Here is a 19,810-nt window from a genome sequence, read left to right as displayed (position 1 = left end):
CTGGGTTTTGCCTCTTCTAATTTCTACCTTTTAGGTGGCTAGGTGGGACGTTCCTCTTATGACCTTAAAGGACATATGAAATACACGGAGCTTTGTGCATTTCTTCTTAATCCTCACTGCTAAGGATGCTAGCATGTGTTGCTTCGTACAGCCTGGCTTTAAGCTATTCTTGTCAGTATCTCTCAGCAAAAACAATCAGTCTAACAGGACAAGTTAATTGGGTTGGGATGATCCACTCTTAAAATTTGCTAGCAGGTCAGAGGCAATGTCCTTTATTTAGCCTATAGAACATAACTCCATGTAATTCCTGGGCTGAGTGGCTTAGAGGAAGCACCTTAATTATTGCAGACGAGTAAACTGGAAAAGAATCAACAAAGCGATATTTGTTAGACCATGTGAATGCAGCCAGTCTGGCTTATTTAATCGAGGGGGTGAAACAACATTTCAATTTTTACTTCCCTTTTAAAGTAGAAATTGTTTGGATGTAACTTTGATATAGCCAATTAAATGTAAATATTTTAGACTATACATTAAAATCAAATTCAGTTTACTATTCCTCTTCCTCACAGGGTCCTGGAGTTATAAGATGGGATGAATCACATTCTTCTACTAAGTCAGGGCATCTTAATAGAAAACTTGACTCTTATCTGTAGTTTCATATGAAAACAGATGTTTCTGTATATATAATTATTTTTGTGTTTTGCTGTGATCTGATTTAGAGCTTTTCACCTTTGGTGTATGTTTCCCACTACTCTCAATTATTTTTTTTTCAAGTTATAAATGCTGAACTCCAATGTCTTTGTGCCAACTGGAACTGTGTGATTCCAGGTCTTAGCCAGTGAGGCTCAATCTGACTGGCTTCAAGATGTTACTCTTGATCTATAAAACCTTTGGCAATCTTTTGACTTTCTCTTTTGCCTTGTAGCCTCATGTGTTTCTGAGCCCTGAGGTATTTCGTACCTTCTGATGCATTAGGAAAACACTTCCTGGTTCTTAGACTTAAAAAAGAAAAAAAAAAAAAGGAGAGACTGTTTCTATTTGCTTCTTGTAAGGTTTTTTTTGGTAAGAGTTTATGTATGTAGTTGCTATGCTGTATTTCTAGAATTCAGTAATTCTCTTCAGACTATCCTATAGCTGATTACTTGTGCATGGTGTTGAGAGGGTGGTTTCTTAGCATTTTATTTGTAGGTACCCAGTTCAAAAATAAAAAATTAGAGAAAAACATCAGCAGATATCTAGAAAACTGAACAATGTAGTTATAGAATGATTCTTCTGTGATGAATAGAGGCAAGAAGAAAACCACTAAATCATTCACATGCTGGTTTTCCATGGTACTACTTTGAAAATGGAATCATTGTAACACCTCCTTGTACCATCCTTTGACTAGAGGTTGGATCTCCAGATTGCAAGGTATTGCAAGTGGTGACTTCACTCACTGCAAAAATATAACAACTTTTTTTTACTCTGTGTCACACGGAACATGTTAATCTCAAACAAGAAGGGAAGAATATTATACTCTAATGAAACTGCAGTGAATATGTATAAAAATGAGTTGAAATTTCCCAAACTGGAATTTATCTGGGTTACTGAAACTGGCATTTGAGGTATCATGGGATCTGTAATGATCACAAATGGTCAGGACCTTGTCTTGCATTTAATTTACAACTGCAGCAGGGTAATTCTGCTAACATCACACTGGAGAATTGGTTCAGCACTAACTAGCTCTGTGTTCTTGAGCACCTGGGTGTTCCTCTGAACCACATGAAAGGACCAGTCCAGCATAATCCTGCTTGGGGAGGCAGGATCACAACACCTAGTAGTACATTGTTACACACATTTGATTAATCAGTATTTTTAGCTTTGAAATACTGATCTGTTTGGAAATCTTCAAACCTTTTATTCCCAATTCAGTCATTCTGGATGGGAATGATTTTGCTTTCCTGAACAAACGGATCATCCAGAAATAACTTTTAATGGTAAAAAAGAGTCACCATATGACCTGTGGTAGAGTAGAAAAACTGAGGTCATTCTTTCTGATATTATCATGACTCATTCCTGCTTAACATTTTGATTCTGCTGTGGCTATTGTATTCACAGATTCTGACAAATAAAGCTTGACAAGCAGTAAACCCTGATGTATAGCAGTGAGTCACAGTTGAAGCACCTGGTACCTTTCAATACATGTCTGAAACGCCTTCAGGTAACTGCAGTCTTGGAAACTCTGACTTAAAGAAACTTCCGTGATTATATTATTGATGGCCAGTCTTGCATTATTATTGAATGTGTTGCGATAGTCTCCTGAGGTTATGTTTTCAGGGCTGTGATGTGACTAATGTGCTTTGTAGCAGGGACAGAATCTACAGAGCATGTTAAGAGATATGTCTACTGATATGAGTATCTGTGCAGTATTTACAGCTATGAGACACCAGCTAGGTATCCAGAGAGTATATGCAATGTTTGTGAGAAAGGATATATGCAAAATTTTGTCCAGTAGTTGGAACAGAGTAACTGCTTGTCAGTGCTGACTTTTACTTTGGACACATAGAAGTCCATATGTACGAGAACATTGTAGAAACATAAACCCATTAGTGGAAAAGTGTACAAAAAAAAAAGAAACCCAAAAATATTGGGACAGCATGAAAATGTGATGTTGAAAGCTTAGGTTGCTGCAAACTGGTGCCTTACAGAAGCTGCTCATTCAGCTCACACAATGTCCTTCTGGGGAGGATCATGTTCTAATATTTTACTCTGCGCTGTGTTGTGCTGAAGCCCCTGGCAGTTGTTTAGCTCCTCCCTTGTGTGTGTGCCTACACACCATTGAGACACAGGCAGCAGATTCTAATGAGAGTCAGTAAAGAGCTTCTTGTTCGCTAAAAAATAAAACCAACAAAAAAAACCCACCCAGATTAATCATTTGACTCATCCCTTAGAGAACTGTACGTGAAAGAAGAATAGTATTTGTTCCATCCTTGTTTCACTTTAGATATTCTTTGTCAGATTTTAATGGCATAATGCCATAGTTACATTAACAAATACCATTAGTCAGCTTTCAAGAAGTGCAAATGTATTTGTTATCCCCCTGGCACCTTACACAGAGGTGTTTAGGCTGCCAAGAGTTCTGGTCTACCAACATCTTGATCATCTTCTTTCCTCTCTTGTACATAATTTCTAGTACGGACCAATTACACACCAATTCACAACTAAGGCAGTTGGAAGCATGTGTGAGAAATGATTGTGAATGCTCTATTCCACATTCTGACATCATCTTTAACATCATGTTATTTCATGTAGCGACTACTATGTAATTTTCTTCCTGTCCTGAAGACTTATTTTTTGCAGAAAATATGAATAGCACAAATGAAGTAGGTAAGCTAACGCTCATACTTCTCAGTCTTACATTTATCTACATCTTTATTATTACTAGATATGAATGCAGCTAGATCTGAGTTTCAACTTTGACCTATGAGTATCTTGATTTAAAAAAACAAACGAACAAAAAAACCCCACAAAACCACCAAAACAAACCAACCAAACAAAAAACAACAACAACAAAACAAAAAAACCGACAAACACCCAAAAAACCCAAACCAAACAAACAAAACCAACAAAAAACCCCCAAACTTGACAAAGCTTTGGCTGTCACTAAGATCTGCTCAATTAAAACAAATCCCATAGGCTGAGTGAACCTCACTTTCAGGACTGTTAAGATGGAGAACAAATGTTGTGCAGGAATTGTTACAGTGGTTACCTAAACCACTTTTTTTTACCCCATCACATCTAATACATGGAGACTCTTTCTTTTGTAATATTCTTTATTTTGACTTCTTAAAAAAAAATTTTTTTTTCAATAGGCCTAATAAAACAATATGTACTTGAATGTTAGCATAAGAAGAATTCAGAGTCTTTTACAAACAGCCACACAAAAGGATATAGAAAATAAAATTTTGTGGAAATATCACCATATCTAGGGAAGCATCTTTGTACTTATAGCCATCATTCCTTTCCTGAAGGTAAAATTTTGAGATGAAATCGTACCAGAGTCTATTTCCAAGCCAGCATTTCAGGCTTTGGCTTCCAAAACACCCAGATCTTACATCTTTGGCCCTGCACAAGTGAGAATATCTTTTTCTAGAAAGCAGGGCAGTAGGATCTCCTTGGAACCCCTCTCGTACGTCGGCTTCCCAGAGGTATGTGAGGCTTCTCACTGAGCTGTTCTGCTGTACATATGGGACCATCCTGGCCCAGCTGGGCTGTCTCACTTTTTCTCTGGCAAGTCCTGACTGCAGGTTTCCTCTCTTATTGTGCCCTGCCATCCTGGTCCAACTGATGTGCTAGTTTGTGTCTGTGTATCTCACTGAGACAACTTTGTTTTGTTTGTGTTTCTTTTCTCGAAATCCCACCAATACTAGTAATTAGTCAAGTTTAGACAGGGTATAAAATTCAATTGGTTTTTTGCTCCTAACAATTCTTCATTCAGACAAGGGCTTGCTTTGGTTCTCTCCTGCTGTTGTCTGACCTAGGCATAGAATATTGTGTGTGTGATAAGGGTCCCTTTTAAGCTGAATTGTTTGGATTTAAGTTAGAGTGTCTTTCAAATAGCTTTAAATCCTTTAGCTGCACTGTACTACACTGCTAAATATTTTCTGTTCATTGTCATCAGGGATCCCAAAACAGAAGGAGCACATAGCCACCTGTGCTAGCATATGGAGGTACAAAGCCCATCCAGAAACTGGGAGCAGGGGAGAGATTCTTCCCGCAGCTGGCAAAGGAGTCTGTTCTGTGTGTTGTATCCATCCCCATGGGCAGCTGCCATTGTGTCCCTGGCCTGTTAATGCACATGGAGATAGGACTGCCAGGATCTTTCAGATCAACCAGTGAGTACTGGGTTGTCTGATTTTATATATATATCCTGGGAATCCTGTTTTCATGAGAGATCCTTAGAAACACTGGGAACTAAATTTGAAGGTGATCCTCCCTTTTATTTAACTAGGGAGCTGGTTGGGGTGAGCTCATAGCAGATCTCCATAGCAGGTGAGTTTTTAAAATGTTTCTTCAGTAGACAGTCTCTAATTTGTCTTTAGAGTGATAATTGCAGTTTGCCCACTTCTGTAAGATGTATTTGCTTTCGGTGGATTAGATTTTTATTTTTATTTTATTTTATTTTTTTTTTAGGGAGAGGTCCTACAGAGCAAATGCAGCATTTCTGTGAATAGCATATGATCTGTGCTCCAGGTTTGCAAACAGTACTCACAATTAAAGGTAGCACTGCACTTGATACTCACACTTTTTGTTTTTGTAAAATTTGGCAGTAGGCTAATCTCGTTTTACTCTCTCACAAATGTTTACCTGTATGAAGAGTTAGGTCATAAAACAACGTGGAATTTCATTAAATAAGTTAATCATGAAACAAACCAACATTTTTTTGGTAGAAGAAAAAATGTAATGGCTGCTTTTAGCATTGTTTTTTTCTTATAACATGAAGACAAAAGAAGTGTTGTACCAGTTGGTAAACTGACAGCATAATAAATAAGTGTCAAATGTTAAATGGAGCTGTCTTATGAAGAGCATGGCAATTGTTTTAGAAGCTTTTCTGTAAGCTTTAGATTCTGGCTTTCAGAATAGATTTGCAATTAATTTGTGCTTTAGGGATAACTTAAAACTGATTTTGTAGATTAAGCAGAGTAAAAAAGAACTCTTTATTGAAATATCCAGAATCCCAGTATGTTAAGGGATATACACAGGCAGCAGAAAATAAATGTGCAGATGGGAAGGCCTGAAAAAAACATCAAGTGCAAATCCTGAATTTATGCACATTGTTGGATGAAAAATGCTGCTCTTATCTTCTATGGGTAACCATGGCTACTGTGTGATGATTTTTTTTTTTCAACGTGAAATTATATACAAGTGCAGGAGAGTTGGTCTTGTCTCAGCTTGCACCATATGTGTTTTGGAGATAAGGATTACAGTCAATGAATGTGGTTATCAGAGTGGCACACTCGTTTCTTTAAAAATAGGATCAGATTTATGCCTTCATGTCTCTTAGTCTGTAGAGGGGAAATGGTACTGTATTTCCCAAAGTACTGTTACATGAGATTTAGGCCGTTTCCTTTTATGTTAAAATATGTGTATGTTACCTCCTTGTGTTTGAGTCAGGATCAAATATAATTTGGGGTGGGGGCGATTCAAAAAGCAACATAAACATAAATATAAAGACAGCATTGCAGCTTAAATGTTATGATGCCTCAGGGCCATATTCTTAATTATCAAATACTAATTCCCTGAAGGCTTCTGTACATTTTAGATTAATATGCTTCCCTGCTTGAACTGCTGCTGTTCTCATTCAGATTTTCAGCTTTGGTGGAAGCAGAGATGAGCCATGAATTCCTAACCACTGAAAACTCTCTACTGTTAGGAGGTTTTGTAGAGAAGCTGATAAATGTATTCTTAGCTCCATGGATAAGTTATGTTTATCTCAACAAGTGCATGAGTTGTACTCTAAGAATGGTGACGGTGAATCGAAAGCACTTGCTTCGCATGGGCAGTGGGGTAGCCTGCTGGATCCTTAGTGCTGTCCTCCTGCTTACCAGGCACCGTTCTGGGCAATGCCCCCAGCTATAGTGGCACATTGGTAATATTGAATTATACCTGTCAGCAGAAGAGATAGTTGTCATGCAATGAAACTAGCTAAAATTGCAATTTGCAACGTTTCAGACCTTATAAATCATTGGCTTAACAGTGGGAATTATGTTTGCTTCGAAACAATCATTTGGATTATGTGTGCAAGTACTTAAACTTCTGGTAATGTTGATTTTGCTGTGATTTGAAAATGTTTGAATTTATATTAATAGTTGCCTCTTACATTTTGTTGCCACTTGAAAGGGTTTTGTAACAAACAGTAGAAGAAAGGTTTTGAGCAATATATCAAGGAACAAACAGCACCTAAATGTTCTACCTTTGTAGCAAAACCTTCCTGCTGCAGGACAGCAAATGCTCATTTTAGGTGTGATTTGGTTCCTGAAAGAGGCTTGTGAAATTAAACAGGATAATTTTGCAAAAAACATCAATGAAAGTAGTACAGGTGGCATGTTGTAGGTCAGTCCCTCATAGCTGAGTGAGCCACACAAACTAAAAGGAGAACTAGGAAATTCTGGTGGAATGGAAGAAGCAGAAGAAATAATAATTTTTATTTGAGGTAGATTAAAGTTGGAGCATGATTCACAAGCAGTAGACTGGGAAAAGCTTTGTAAAAATCAATAAGTTTTCTGCAAATGTCATAATATTAAAAATATGAGATTATTTTCATGTAGTTTTATAATAGAAAAATCATGACAAAATAAACACTTTTTAAAAAGGTATACAGGAGAAGTATTTTTGCAACTATTGTAATCCACGGCTGAAAAAGAGATTACTAAATTGTCTGCTTTGGGTAGGACACCTGTTTCAGGCAATTATATCTTCCTGAAAGTTAACCTTATTCATGGAAAATGGCAACTAGAATGAAAAATTCAGGAACATGACTGAGACGTCTAACGAAAGTCATGCTAAAACAGGAATTTCACAAGATACTGCAGGATGAGGATGAAAATGCTGCTGCATGGCCTTTTTTCTTAGTGAAAGTACAAGTACAGAACAAAATAGACAAAGAACATGAGAAAGTTGGAACCAGGGTCCAGCAGAGAAAAGCATAGTAGTTGAAGATAGCCCTCAGAGTAGAAGAGTGGAATAATTGTAGCAGAAGAAATCATTACACTGAGGACACAAGCAATGACTCACAAGGATGAGATAGCATATATGTGACATGAAAGCAGTTCAAAACAGCAAAAGTAAATAATTTGTCGAGCTCGGATTAGCGTCAGATAAAATGACAAGTCAGTGACACACAAGAAAACAGGAAATTGAATACCAAAGATGCAATAGAGCATTGGTGACTGACAGGCTACAGAGTCGTCCTCAGCAGTAGGCAAGAAAAGAAAGCAAAACTGCAGGGAAAAGCAGGCAAATTAAAAATATGGGATGGCTTCCTTCTGCTGAAGCAGTGGCCAGGAGCAGTGCCAGCACTCCCAGCAGAGCAGCTGAACAGAGACACCTCTGAATTGAACATAGTGTCTGTGCCTGAAAATCAAAATTAGAGCTTCTACTAAATAAGAGGAGAAAATAACTGATGTCAGAAGCCATTGCTTTTGTCGCCGAAGGCTGAGGTGGCCGAACACTTGCCTGTGGGTCGTTCCCGGCTGTCCCTGTAGAAGGGCTATGACTCACAGGGACTTCTGGGAAACATTGTCAGACGGTGACACCGTGACCACCATAAATTGGGCAGACAAGCAAATTGGCAGGCAGGCTGTTTCAGATAATGGATTCTAATTTTCTTACAGGGAGCTTGTCTGTGAATAGAAATTTGGGCATGTTGCAACATCAGCTTGCTGTGATGGATCAGACAGTTAAGTAACTGTTAATATTGTTTAATGGTCCTCCTCAAGAAAGCTTCAAAAAGCAGAGAAACTGCCAGTTGACCAAACACTCCCTTGGAAGTTCTTGTGAGTAATGCTGTAGGGAAAGCTTCATGCGAATAGAGAGATAAAATTCTGCCTCTGGCAACTGAAAGTGATTGCAAAACAGGAGAAAAATAATGTAAGCTGGCTACCCTCTGGAAATGATTATATTTTCAAATGACACCTAAAAGACACTGTTTGGATCATATTATTACTTCTAAATGTGGTATGGAAGGAAGTCATATACCTTGAATAGGTAAGTTGTAGCAAATTTTGGACAACTTCAGATAGTTGCACTTACTAAATCTACCTGCTACAGATAGAAGTGTCACGGGTGAAATATGTGAAAGTGTGGTAAAATATTACAGTTTGGTGAAAAGCTTGCTATGCTCAATGTGGTTATCAGAAAACAATAGAATATCTGGTGAGAAGAAACTTACAGGAAGCAGTGGATGATTTGAAAAACAAAACAAAAACCAAACCCAAACAAAATGACAAAAACCCCCAAACAAACAAAACCAAAAGCACCAATAAAAAGACCAGCTTTGCATACCCAGAACCATTAGCATGTAGCTATGTTCTTTTCAAAGAAAACATTTGGTTTTGAAGCAAACCCAAATGCATACATGTTATTTTGTAAAATAGGAAGAGGACAAAGCAGATCTCTCCAACCCACGGGAAAAGATTCAGGTTCTCATTTTAGAATTTGTAATTTTTATTTTTGTACGTATAATAATGATGGATATTTTAAGATCATAGAATATTAAATATGTAAGAAGATTATGCTTTGCCAAACTCAATTACATGTGACTGAAGAGACAATATAATAGATTCATAATGGGGGACACAGCAGGATGTATATGAGGAGCTTAATATCTAGAATCTTGGAAGATGTGAAGTGCTCATTGAGAAAACATTGTATTCCTAAATGAAGAAGTATTACCTTGGATGCATGTTTCTTGTCTCATGCTAGAACACAGAGCATTTGCTTTGCCTGTCTTTCTTTGATCCTGATTTATCTTAGATTTCGGGGAAATCCTCCCATATCACTTGCTCATGGTTTTGCTTTTTTTTTGGTCTGTGTCTTATAAAATCCAAGTTTGTTTCCAAAAGCGTGACGGCTTTTTTTTTTTTTTATTCTGCTTCAAATTATCTTTTCTTCTTCACTGTCTTCCTTTAGGTAAGCTCCACCCTGCTTTCTCTGTATTTTGCAACAGCCTCAGGCTTTTCTCTTGTACTCTCTTCTAGATGCAAGCCCCTTAGCTCTTCTTTCTTCTTTGCAATATTTGTCTTTCCTCTTGTTCCCTTTCTTCATCGGGGTTTATTTCCCAGATGTCCAGTGTTCTACATCAGAGTTATTTTCACAAATGCATGTCATGGGTTTTGTGCCTTCTGTTTGCTCTTTTCTAGCTCCTTTCATCTGAGGCCTTTGAGCTCCTGTTTATAATATACGGGCTTTGTCTTCTGCAATGACTGAGCTGGAAAGGATGGTTTTCAGGGGCTGGTAAATCTGGTTTTCCTCTTTGCAAAGTACTCAGGAGTTGGGAAACTTTGTGGACCTGCACTCTATTAAGAGCCTGTGCAAATAAAATAGAAGAGTTTCGATCCTTTAGCTTGTAGTATTAGAGTGGGGTAGGAATTTGTTAAAATTTACTGGGGAAAGGAAGGAAGTAAAAGATTTAAATAATATGAAGATATGTTGTCATATCGGAATGTGTTTTGTGTTCCTTAATTCCAGCTTGCCCACCTTCATCTTCCCTACAATGATTTAAGAGCTCATTAAGTCACATATTCCCTTTATCTGGCTCAGCCTACTGGCTTTAAGGAAACAGGTTGCATTATAGTGAATATGTATTTGGGAGCATTGAGCCTGTGCTAACAAGCAGTTTGGACATCCTGAATGATAAAGAATACTTGACTCTGTGCCAGAGAAGAGTTCCCTTGTGTTTTACCTAACATTTTGACTATGGAGAAGGTCAGAAAATGAAGCTACACAGTCAATGATTAAAAAATTCCTGGCTGTTTTGTCTTTTGAAACCTACTTGGTAATAGGCTTAAGAATGTAGAGGAGCTGATATATGTAGGATATTGTGGGAGGTACTGTTTGACATCTGCCAAGGGAATATTATGCTTTTCCTCTAGGTTTTGTGAATGATATTCTGCTCATGGAGGCGGGACTGTCAGAGAACTCCTAACGATTACCACTGATAAACCTGAAGACTTAGTGAGGGGGAAAAAGTCCAAACTGAGATTTTCACATCCCCATAGAAGATAATTGTTTCCTGTAGCTTGGTGTCGTTGTATATTGCTTCCTTGCAGCTATCCTGGGTGCAGAGCTTTCAGTGTTCCTGTGCCTTCAGATGTACTCAGGTTGGAGTTTCACAATCATTTTAACTAGATTTGGCTACTGTTGAGAAAGGCAGCTCTGGCCATACTCTTCCACTTTCCAGTCATTCGTTCCTGCCTTCCTTGTGCTGTTACTACTGTTTGTGCATTCATTGGCTTAGCCAAAGGAAATGATCAGCCTGAAAGACTACTTTTCATTTTTTATTTTCCTGCTTAATTTTCAGTTGATCAATTTATTGTTCCAGTTCAGTGCACACCTTGGGCTGGGAACAGAGGGCAGGAAGGAATACAAACCCCCTGGTGGTGGTGGTTGTGGGTGTGATGTGTTTGTATGGTGATTTTTTGTTTGTTTTTTTTGAGAGAGGATAGGGGGAGTATAGAGAGGAACGAATCTTCAGGCAAATTTAGAATAACTGCAGATCTCACCATCATTCTTTCTTCTTTCCTGACAGTGAAATCATGCGAGTTTCTTTTGAGGTTTTTCCTTTGGAGCTTCTTAAGCGAAAGCTTAATACCGCAGACCGCTGCAGTTGGTGTGTTTGATGCCGTTGTGATATGTGCAATGTACTACACCCAGAATTTCGGATTGCTTCAGACAGCTTGTTGGAGGTGATTGCCAGTACGATTTCTGGGCCCACCCCAATCAAAGTCAAAGGAAGAGCACGAGAATGATTCTTTCTGCTGAAAAATTATATCCTCGTTGTGCACAGCTGTTATCAGTTTCCCAAGTAATATAATAGCACCAAACCCAGTACAAAATAGCATTAATAATGAAAATGTCTGAAGCTCTCAGATTAAAATTTTTCCTACCCTTAGCATTTATTCATTCTGAATATAGAGATAAGCCATAATATTATTAAAGGACTATTACAGGTCTGTAACTATTGAAGAGACATCAGCTATGATGCAGTATATAGCATTATCTGTGAGCCAAGGTTAATAAATTTGCTGTCGTATGAGATATGTGGCTTCCCTTAAGTGTCTATTTACGAAATGCCACCTGTCTCCAAGAGCTAATAATATATGAAAAAGATGTAGTGACACACAATAACTGTAAAATAAGCTCAAATGTTTTTTGAATATGGATACAGATGAATGGAGCAAGATGAGTAAATAGAATGTATAGTATTTGATGTCTGTAAAGAGTGAATCATGTTTAAATTCATATGCCCCTTCTCCTTGCAGCTTTTGAGTGGAACATCCTTTCCTACATGACAGTTTCAAAACATCCTTCAGTTATTTACCTTAGTTTCTACATTCCTACTCCTTATAATGGCTCCTCTGCTTTCACAAAAATGGCTTTGTAGAGCTCACTCTCCCTATAGAAAGGTCCCAGTGAAATTGGTCCAGCAAATTACTGTTGATCTAGTGAAATCTTCTTGTTCTGCAGAGGAAGGTGATGTATTCTTTCAGTGAGGCTGCTGAAAATGCTTTTTCCTCAGTTCTAATCCAGGCTAGTTAATTTCAGCTGTTTCAAGTTTTGTTGCCTGCGACTTCACTTAATAAATTGCACATAAGTGGTTATCTGTTAGCATACCTAGCCTTAGTCTGTTTAAGCATATTTGAACATCCTGCTTCAAAATGAATAATGTAGAAATTGCTTTTCTAATTGTTTCCAAACTGTGTTTAGACTAGAAAAGGCTACAGCAAAAATATATTAGATGATCCCACTTCTGCCAGTTTGTAATCGCAAAATGTGAATTTGAAGTGGTGGAGATATTTATCTGCAAATAGTTTTTGGGCATCGCTGTTCAACGATGTTATGTTTGTGTGTGTGTTTGTGTTTTGGTTTTTGTGTTTGGTTGTTGTGTTGTGTTTTTTTTTTTTTAATAACGTGCACTTTCTGCTAACCTATTATATTCACAGCAAGCCTTTGGTGAGCACCAAGTCAAATAGGAAAATAATATGCCAGGGTATTGCTGGGTATCTGCAGAGTTTACAGGTGTGTAGACACTATCTCTGTAATTTGTCGTATTCTAGTATGCCCAAGTGTTAAACTGTTCTCCAGTTTGACATGTTTCAGCAGTTGCACAGAGACCGAACAAACAAACCCAGTGTACTGTAGTGGCCTCAAGCATATTTTTTCTTCTGTGCAAGTGGCTTCTGATCAGACAAAGAAGTGTCGAGTGTTGGGTGAAAGACAATGTCATGTCTTGTTTAGGAGAAAATATTGATGGATTTTATGGAAGGAAAATAAAAAAATTATGCTGTCAGTAAGAGGTGGAACAGGGTGCCATTGTATTGTCCTGCAATGTGTGTTTGTAAGGCTTGGCTTCCTTGTGAGCCTCTGCCACTTCTGCACAAGTGCCTTTACCAGTACTGCACAGGGCATGGGCTTAGCAACTGCAGGGCTGCACCAAGGAAACATATCGTTTCTTCCGATTGTACTTCATTTTCCAAGATAAGGGATGTTTAGGCAGCAGAGGAAGTGGGCAGCTCCGTTCATTCTGAAACTGGCATTTGATTTGCAAAGGGGTGACTTGAGCTGTGGGTGTCAGGCACCATGCTTCTGTCTTCTCCCTCATTTCCAGTGCCTTTCTATGGGGGCAATGTGTCCCACTTAGGATGTCTGACTCTGAACAGTTGAAGCTCTTGGACTACTTTGTTAGCTGCTATTAATATGTATAGCCTGTTTTGATAAGGAATCCAAATGGCATAGAAGACATTTCTCTTTGGATAAAATGGAGATATTATCCACTTTTTCAGGTACTAAATTAATGAGGGAGACTAAAAGTATTGGTAAAACTTCAGATGAGGTGCAACTTCAGAATTTTTACAACTGGGATGTCTTTTATTGATATTAAAGACAGACAAGAGAGCACGATTTGGAGAACAAGATTTACCCAAACACTTTAACATTAAGTAGCTTCTCTTTTAGTATCACAGCTACATAGTTTAGTTTGGCAGTAGATCTAGCTAATTGTGTAATGCTGTGGTGCAAGTAATAGTTAATAGCTTCTTTGTTAAATAAAAATATAGACTTACAGAGCAAGAGAAATTGCTTCACTTATGAAATAGGGCAAAACTTCTCAACCCTGCTTTGCTAAGGAAAAAAAAATTGACAAAGGCAACTTCGCAAAGGCAAGCCACTTGAAGTGCAGTCTGGTATTGGCATACAGGAATGCCTTAGTTCACTTTAGTGGAACAATGTTTAAAATATTTCAGTCACAAATCATTCTAGAAAAAAGTACATCTCACTTTTTAAGAGAACCAAATAATGAAGATTAGGTTTTTATGGCAATGGGGATTAGGCTGGTTGAAACAGAAGTAGACAGAAAAATTCTGTATTCTTTTCTCCATTAGAGTATTCTTCTACCTGACAGATGAATTAGGTTCTTAATCTATATCATACCTTGTCACTGAAAGTGAGCACCCTGTAGAAAGAACATGCTTTCCTTGTTGCTTTTCTCTGTGCCCTTTAAAATAGTTCACACTTTGGGGACCACAAGCTGAAAAATTGTGCTGTGTGCATACAGAAAGTATTTTTTGCTTTCCTTTTTTAAAAAATGTACATGTGGAATCCACACAAAATGCTTCATGTGAATAATGCTCTTCTGGCTTTGGATTCACAGTTTAATGGCTTGGGCACAGAGAAGAGGTTTGACCTAGACTTGTACGTTTAGGTGCTTTTTTTCAGTCGTACTTCAAAATATCAGTATTTTTATGGGAATTGGAAGAACCTGCATGCTCAAGGTGAGCCCATGTTGGCCTCTCATCTTGATATCTTAATTCTATTTGCTTTGAGCTTTACAACTGAAGTGCTGTTATTCTGCTAGTGCTAAATCTTATTGTTACTAAGCATTGCAATGGACAGTGAAAATGCTGTAGGATACATTTCAGATAAGTGCATTTGCTTTTGTATATAAAGAAATTTGATGAAACTAAATATTGAATAATCAAGTAAAATTAGTGGTTACACATTATGTAAAAAATGATCTAGATGCAACTTGACCAGAGAAGTCACTGTGAAGATCAATCTTGTTTTTCTTCAAGCAAATTCAGAGAAAAGATGCTGTGAACAAATATAATGGTTAGATAGCTCTCGGGTCTTCAGGGAAAATGGCCACATGCTTGTATTAACCAATGTTTCTGCGAGTGTGCTTTTTTGCCTGAAGACTTCTTTTTGCTAACCAGAAACATCAGTGAAAATGATGTAAATTGACAAGATGCAGCAATATACCCTGTAGTTTATTGAGACCATGGTTAGGGTAATACATCTTCATGTTTCATTGTGAGCCACAATACACGGAAATATTACTGACTGGGTTAATGGTCACTGGATATGTGTTTAAAACTCAGTATTATGGAATGCCTCAACTTTTGTTTGGCTTTTTAGTGCCACTAAAGAAGACTGTCGTAGCAGCTGTCCTGGTTTGGAGATCTATAATGGGCATTCACGGGCTTGGCTGTGGCTGGTTTTGTCCTAAAGCCCTTGCTGCTGAATTCCTAGTAGCTCCACAAATATCCCGGGAATGCAGATGTCGTCAACCCAGAAGGATTTTCTTGTTGAAAGCATGGCCAAGGTTAGCTGGAGGAAAGTCTTTTGAGCTGTAGACAGTCATGATACAGGTTGGTTCTGTATGCGGATAAGGACTCATGACAGAATGGTAATTGAATGTTTTTTCTAAGTTTGGATTCTGATTGTCGTGTTCTAACTGTAAAGCAGAGTGCCTAATTTTAGGACTGTTGCTCAGCTTTTGAGCTGGACACCAGTTTAGCACCTGGTGAAGTGGTCAAGCAGTCGGTGCAATCTTTTACAAGTAATAAGGGTTTTGAATACTGTGGTCACTGTCTTGTGGGAAAGGAACATTCACTTCCCTTTCTTCAGATGACTTTGCTGTAATTCTCAAACCAGTCATGAATAATGTACCCTTAATCTCATACTCTATTAATACCCATGGATAAATAGGTCCTAGTTTGCAAATAAGTTAATGTCTGGCTGTTTCATCTTCTTTTTCTGAAATGAAAAGTATTGTCCTGTAGAACTCCAGTCTCTTCCTGTTCTGGTCTTGGTCAGACGTTGGCTGTTTTCAGCTGGTGGCTTTCAGTGTATCATTATTTTCATCTCTGAATAGGTGATCTGCTGTTTTCCTAATCAGGATTTCTGTGCTCTTCATTTAACTTTGCAGCAAGTTTTGTGCTTTGGGATCTTTGGACAGCATCCTTTGCTAAAGCCCACAACGTTGTGAACTGTTAACATATTGTACCTAGTGCTGTGCAATACAGCATGAGTTTCAGGTAGCAGTATGCAATGAAAAACGTGAATGGCTTGAAATTCAGCCTGCATTTGGTTCTCAGCGTCACCAGCAATTTTTTTACTAATATTTAAGGTATACTTAGTAAATATGTTATTGAGAAGCTTCTTTCATTTCTGTAAGAGGAGAGTGGACAGAAACACCATTAGATTAGTTCTAATTCTGTTAGCTAGGATACTAACCTGTGCAACTATACGTGTGTGATTAAACCTGGGTAGACTTATCTTTTCTTTTTTAAAAAAAAATCTGCTAGAAGCAAGTACTCAAGGAGTGTTCGTCACAGTCTTTAAACTCTATAAAAGTAACGTGAACTTTAATGAACTAGGTCTTAGGATATCATAGATTTCTTAGGGTCTTAGGATATATAGCAATATAAGTAAGTCCAGTATATCTTTGCAAGCACTGCCAAAATGATGTGTATGTTTAGGTTGTGTTGTAGCGTTGCTGGGTTATTAAAGCCTTCAATAAACAGATCTTGTTGCTAAAGCACTTCAAAGACAACTTCAGGAAACTCTTTTTACCCTTTATGCACGAACTATTAGTTCATGGAGTTTATAGAAACAGACAAAAGAGGAAGGAGTAGCATTCTGAGGCGTAAAGAAAAAGAACACTTGAATTAGCTCAAGTGGTTTGATGAGATTATTATCATAATGTTATATGAAATATAAAAGAGACAAGGGTAATTCGGAGAATTGGATAATATATTCTCCTGATTAGAAATAAGGAAATAAAATAGTGGGGAGAAAAGCTGCATACAATTACATACTTGTTCAGAAATATAAGTATTTTTTTCTATAGTGACCCATTTTTGCCCCCCTGTGGACAGATTGTGGCATGATTTTTTTCTTGGTTTGGTTTTTTTGGTTTCTTCAAAGCCTGTGGGAGAGACTGAAATTAATACAAATCTAAGTTATTTACATGATTTCTGAACCATAGGCTCTGTAGCATTTTAAACATCGTTTAAATTTGCAGTTGGCTGTTTTTATTTTACATTGCATTGGCAAAAATCTAAGATAAATTTTTTTGCTGTTCTTGGTAACCACTTCGAAGCAGCGCTCTTTTCAGTCAAGTACTGAGGGCAATTCCCTGCCTTGCTCTTTGCAAGCATGTGGTAGAACTGTCCTTGGAGGTACAGGTTAAGTGCCAATAAATGCTATATTTTCTCTCTGCTTGATCCTCTTTCTCCTGCCTCCCTTTCAAAAAAAAAAAAACCAAAACCCACAACCAAACACCACCACCCATCCTAACATCCCCCCCAAACAAAACCAAACAAATAAAACCAAAAACCAACCAAACAAAACCCCAACAAACCACACACCAAAAACCCCATCACAAAACACAAAACCAAAAACAGACCAAAAAAATCCCAACCACAAACAACCCAAACCAACCCTTCCTCTTCACCATCCTCCTCCTGCGCCCCCCTAGCCCCACAACCTATAAAATGGAGTGGAATCCCTGGTTGATTATGGGGGCTTTTTGCTATGCCTGGCTGACTGTGCTGACTGGGGTCCAGCTGTGAGCAGCCTGTGTCCTCCTGTGCTGGCTGTGGATCAACCAGCAGTTCCACTGAGCAGAGGAAGCCGTCAGGCTACCTGTTCAGAAAAGTTGTAACAAGAACTCTTCATTGAAAAGTAGCTTGGTGATGGATTAAGGTTAGTGAGCAGCGTTGTACAAGGGAGGGCATCACTCTGCAGAGCCAGGCTGGGCACATCTGTGTGCCGGAGCTGCTGCCCTGCACCTCTTGCCTGCAGTGCAGAGCTGGGGATACCAGGGCCGGCCGCTGAGGCAGGCACGCTGCGTTTGCACGGCTGAACTGCAGCCTCTGCCTTGTGCATGTACATTTTTCTGTGTTTGCTGCTGTTGAATCGGCACAGGCTTCGCCCTAGCCACCCACAATGCTCCTGTCCTGCAGGTCATTTGTTTTACAGCAGCTGTTATTTTTTCTTCTTTCCCAGTTACCTGCAGGCCATTCAAGCTGATGTTTGCACATGAAAACCAGACTTTCTTGGAGGCAGTCTGAGTTGTCTGTCTAGCTTTGTGAGCATAATAAAAATATGAAGGGGCTATTGGGCTTCATGCTAAGAAATCTGTAAGCATTATGTATTGTAAACACATTTCTGCGTTGACTCTGGCAGCCTCATTGGTTGTAGCCTTCTTTTCAGCTATCAGCCACAGCAACAACAAAAAATTTCTGTACTCATAACACTGTTTGTTCTGATCCAGTCATTGAATTGCTGTCCCTTAATGGAGTTGTTTCTCAAGCTGACAAGGCAGTGTTGGTTGCAAATCCTGTACTGACAGATGTCTCTCTTTTGTACTAATCATCAGCAGACAAGATCCCAGTTCTGTGTTTTACTTGAAAGCAAAAGGACCTTGAATAACAAAAGATGCATCCTACATTTGTTAGTTTTTTTGAAGTGAGGAAAAAGCACTACAAGATCAGGGAGAGTGGAGAAGTGGTTATGGGGAAAATGTTGCCGCTTCTCATTTGTATATAATTCCCATTTGTTTGTTTATAAGCATGTTGAGAATACTGAAGTTTGGACAGATGCCATTTGAGACACACATTCTTTCAGCTCAATCTGAGTGATGAGAAAAGAGTGCTTTCTATGATTTTTTTTTGTTTTAGACCATTTATCTGTATTGATCCACTTAAAGTATTCAACTCTATCCAGCAGGCTTGAAGGGAAAAGCACTGTTCAATTACAAGTAGGATATCTCCAGGTAAAAGCTGTATCGGGCTCATCTCAATTTGTTAAATTCGATGTTTGCAAGTGTTGATGATTATACTCATTCTTGTAGTTTTGGGTAAATATTTGATGCTCTGCTATAAATATTAAGTGTATTCTTGTAATAACCCAAAAGTTGTTACAATTCTTTCCATGCATTGTTTGAATTTTGACCTCTGCAAACTTTCTATCACAGCAATTGTATCAGTATTTCCTGAAATGTAAGAGCTGCTGGCCATTCTTTTTGGTTTTGGCTTTTTGCTTCCTTCTTGTGGATGATTAATTCCTATGAAAATTGTATGGCAGAGCATTGAAACATACCGTGTGGTCAATGCTATTTGTCTTGGGATGATGACTTATGGTTAATAGGAAGAGAAAGAAAAACTGTAGCTCTGGGCCAATCTACAGAAAAAAACTGAATGAAAATTAAGTGGAAAAACGTGTTGTGCCAGATGGCACCTAGAGTTGAACTCTCCTGCACGTTTTTTCATACGTAAAATACAAAGAGGGATGGTGGAAAGAATAATATTTTTATCAATCTGTCCCAGCAAGAACTGTAGTCATAAATTAATATTTACAAAATGCAGTTTTGGTTGTAGTCCTAGCTAGAACAAAAAATGCTGTAAGATTCATGCCCATTTTACATAGATTATTTAGATCAACCAGGGTCGAAGGATTTCTCTCCCACAAGCAATTTGGTAACTGGAAGGCTGAGGTGAGGATAAGGAATGCAACAAGCAATTCCAGACCACAAAAGCGGAGCTCGAAGGGAAACATCTTCTCTTGTCCCCTGGGACTGTGGAGCTTAAGCCCCAGGCAGTCAGTCACAGCTGGTGGAGGTGGCTGGCAAACAGATTGAGGAGGGTTAGCAAACTTTCAGGGTAAAACCAAAACAAAACCAAACCCAACACACACAAAAAACCCCACAAACAAAAAGTCACCACCAAACTGCAACCCAAATAAACCAGGCTTCAAAATGTGACTAGCA

The 19,810-nt window shown here is 38.4% G+C and overlaps 1 protein-coding gene across 1 annotated transcript in view; it reads left to right on the top strand.

Moving 5' to 3' along the window:
- ANK3 (ankyrin 3) overlaps positions 1 to 19,810 on the top strand; it is a 299,184-nt gene that overhangs the window by 43,317 nt on the left and 236,057 nt on the right. The gene's annotated exons all lie outside the window — the stretch shown is intronic.

This window comes from Caloenas nicobarica, chromosome 7 (genome assembly GCF_036013445.1).
Source record: "Caloenas nicobarica isolate bCalNic1 chromosome 7, bCalNic1.hap1, whole genome shotgun sequence".
Taxonomy (NCBI): domain Eukaryota; kingdom Metazoa; phylum Chordata; class Aves; order Columbiformes; family Columbidae; genus Caloenas; species Caloenas nicobarica.
Note: the sequence above shows the minus strand (reverse complement) of the source record. Positions and strands in the feature narration are given on the sequence as shown.